The sequence below is a fragment of the Palaemon carinicauda genome, chromosome 19 (genome assembly GCF_036898095.1).
Source record: "Palaemon carinicauda isolate YSFRI2023 chromosome 19, ASM3689809v2, whole genome shotgun sequence".
Lineage (NCBI taxonomy): Eukaryota > Metazoa > Arthropoda > Malacostraca > Decapoda > Palaemonidae > Palaemon > Palaemon carinicauda.
Window position 1 is genome coordinate 124,853,905 of NC_090743.1, and position 3,884 is coordinate 124,857,788.

General features: G+C 48.9%; 1 pseudogene; it reads left to right on the forward strand.

The window, feature by feature from the left end:
- The first annotated feature begins 560 nt into the window (after window positions 1–560).
- LOC137659385 (5S ribosomal RNA) lies at window positions 561–679 on the forward strand (annotated as a pseudogene).
- The last annotated feature ends 3,205 nt before the right edge of the window (window positions 680–3,884 follow it).

The window sequence follows — 3,884 nt, forward strand, 5'->3', positions numbered from 1 at the left end:
GCCTTAGGAGAAGGTCCTCCATAGGATCATCGACGGCTTCACCCCGGCTTCTTCAGTCGATCCTTTCTTGTAAGGAAGTATCTGAGACGGGAGTTCCGTAGTCGACCTCTCAGCCCTGATCAAGTTTGTCGAACAAACTTCGTCCAGCATGGAACAGCAGAATCGATCAGACTGGTAACGAGGCGACAGGACTCCTTAGGCCCTGGATCGGAAGGACGGGTATTTTCAGTTTCCATTCCATCCATCTTCCAGGGTGCTCGTCGAATTCAGCCTAGACTGCAGGTATTCCTGCTTAAGATGCAGTGTGGCGATCCCGCCGTGGCATCGCAGGTTTTTTTCCCCAGAGAACTCTCCCTGCTTTCCTCATGGCCGCTCAGGTGCAGGCTTCCCTCCTCCTTCGCCTTTTGGAGGTCTGGTCAACTCCGGTAGGCTCGGGTTCGACCTTCTTCAGCGCCGGGACAAGCTTCCGGATGCTTACCATGAGTGGGGGTTCATGGTATTTTGCTAGGAGCCTTCTCCTCTTCTGCCTCAACATCTGGAGTATCTAGCCATGATATTGAGTCAACGGCCTTACCACGTTGGAAACCCCGCTTCTCGTCCGTCCAGCGAGGTTAAGCAACGTCGGCTCTGGTCGGTACTTGGATGGGTGACCACCTGGGGACGCCAGATTCTGTTGCCACCTCCTCCGAGCCTTCCCTTCAGTTGACTGTGGCAAGGCTGAGGAGAGTCGCAGTACCTGTTCTCAGTTAAGCAGAGCTTTCAGCCCTACCTTGGAACGTTTCCTAGTTCTCTTTTCCTCATTGACCCGTCTATAGTTCCGAACGGTCACCTCAGGATAAGTTCCATGTGGGGCGGTCCAAATTACGGTGGTTTCAAAGTAACGATTAACCGGACTTTCTTGCCCCTATGGGACCAGCGGAAGGATTAGACTTGCAATGGGTGTTGACCTATGGAACATCTTGATGGGAGTGGATATTCTCGTCCTTTCTCCACATTTTTTATGCTGTTCTCGGACTCGTCAAAGAAAAGGGGGGGGGGGGGCATGTTCCGGTCCAGGCCTATGGTCAGGACCTGAAGGATACCTCTCCATCATTCAGGCAGGCTTAGGGGCCGTAGTCTGGCCCCTCTACAGATCTTACAGCTCCTGCCGAGTCGCTCCGTGCGCATTGACTTCATGGTTCTAGCGTGTTCTAACCAGCAGGGGACGCATTTTCACACCTTCGCATCTTGCAGTAGAGATACCTAGAGGATTTGAGATACTCTCAATACCACCATCGGCTCTCTCATTCCAGGCAGAGGAATGTTCTCTCCGACTATCCGAGCAGAGCCTGGTAGAGAGAGTGTACCTGGGGGTCTTTGGCCTTGAGTAACCAGCAAGTCCTGGTCTGGGGGACCTGATCGCGACAGCTTGGAACCTCAAGCTTCCGCTGTTCTTCCCCCCAGTCTCAGACCCCGAGACTCTGGCAAGATGCATTCCGGTGATGGTGGGACAACATTGACGCCTGCGTCTTCCCTCCTTTGTTGTCTGTTGAGAATGGGTCTCAACAAGACTAGGTTGTCTGTCAACCTTTCAATGGCCCTGAGAGCTCCACTGGGACTATGCGCAGAACGGTTTCCGGACCCTTTACTTCCCCTGACGGAACTCCCGGGAGAGCTTCTCCCACGGCACAGGCTACTCAAACAACCACACTGCAACATCTTTCACGAGCCGGGGCGTCGCTTCGGCTTCATGCCTGGAGACACTACGCCTCCTCCTCAAGAAGAGACAACCCGCTACAGTCGCGGGATGGAGGGCGCGTCATCTGCGATCGTCATCCGCAGGGGTCTTCCAAGCGAAGTGAAGAGTCGTCGGTGGTTGGTGTCATGGGAGATATACCTCTTCCCTTGAGGCCTCTTCTCCAGCAATAGCGGTCTTATTGCCTTTCGGCGGGAGGAAACTCCTTTCCGCTCTCGGCAATGAAGCCTGTCGCTCAGCCTTTCCCTGACGTTCAGGCTTAGAGGAATAACTTTTTCCTTCCCTCTGGACCTCTCCTCGCTCATGCGAAGCTGCGAACGTCCCTGCCCTAGTCGGAGTGAGACCTCCAACTTGGAGCATGGCTCGGACTTTTTAGTCTCTTAAGAGATCTTCTCAAGACCCTTTACGTCAGGTCTCTGATCGTATTCCGTCTTGGGTCTCCTGCTCACTCTGGCTGCGGCTAGTGTGTAAACAATCTTCTTGGTCTCGTACGACTCCGCCCCTTCTAAGGAATGGGGGAAGGCAACATTCAGGTTCGCTCCTGAGTTGTTGGCTAGACTCAGAATCTTGGGGTTCCGGCCCTTCGGTCCAATTCCTTCAAGATTTTGAGTCACCATTGTGTATCTGATGTCCCAAAACCTTCTCCTTCTTGCCAGTAAAGGAATCGAGAGGTTAGCTTTGGGAACAGCTGCAGTTTGTCCTCAGTTGCAGCCGGTTTGGGAGCACAAGAAGGACACGGGGGAGAGTCACCAGTATACCTCTTCAGCTCGGACTCAAGGACTTTCATCTCGATCTGTCTCCAGACCCTCCCCCGTCACGTCGCCCTACAGCACGATGTCGGATACATCGCAACGTCCCCCGCCTTCGAGTAATACTACTCTGTGACGCAGGTGCTACAAGCTGGAGTATGGAAGCGTCTAATGACCTTCGCAGTCCGCTTCCTGCAGGGCGTGACCCACAGGAGTTTCGATACCTTTTCTATCGCTCTGTGGTGGCTACACAACAGCTGGTCTAACCTCAGGCTCCTTTTTGGACAGGTAGCAGAAGGTTGAGGGCATTGTTATCAGGTTTTAGTCTGCATGAACGAAAGAAGTATGTCTGGCCCTTACTTCTTTCTTCATCATCCCCTCTACGGGGAAGCAGCATCCTGGTCTCTGCATAGCTGACCTCGTACCTCTGCAGGTAAACCATGCTTCCTTGTGTTCCGAGTATTGAGTCAATACTGTCGCGTCCCCCATACCCTGACGAGGTGGTATTGGGAACGTCCTAACCCAGAGTTTCTTCTGGAACTTCAGGTCAACTGCCTAGGACGGGTCACACTTCATCCTTCACACACAAGCTTATGTAGGCCACACGTTTCCTTGCGGGGCAAGGAACTTGTGAGGTGCAGGGACTCCTTTTCTCGAGTGCGACTCACTCGGATTCTGAGTCCCCGGGTAAAGCCAAAGCCAGTATGGCTGGGGACTTTCCACCCTACCTAAGGGGTAAGTCACCCAATGTAAATACAGTGAACCCTCGTTTATCGCGGTAGATAGGTTCCAGTCGCGGCCGCGATAGGTGAAAATCCGCGAAGTAGTGACACCATATTTACCTATTTATTCAACATGTATATTCAGGCTTTTAAAACCTTCCCTTGTACGTAGTACTGTTAACAAACTACCCTTTAATGTACAGAACACTTAATGCATGTACTACAGTACCCTAAACTAAAACAGGCACAAATATTAAAGGTGATTTTATATCATGCATTTCCTAAACATGCTAAAAAGCACGATAAAAAATGGCAACCAATGTTTTGTTTACATTTATCTCTGATCATAATGTAGAAACAAACTGGAGGTAGAGCTTTGCTTATTACCCAGACATATTTCCCATACTTTTCCCTTAGAACTACATCACATCTTCCTACTTTAGATATATAGATATATATATATATATATATATTTATATATATATATATATATATATATATATATATATGTGTGTGTGTGTGTGTATATATATATATATATATATATATATATATGTATATATATATATATATATATATATATATATATATATATATATATATATATATATATATATATTTATATGTATACACATATACATACATACATATATACATAAATACATGCATACATATATA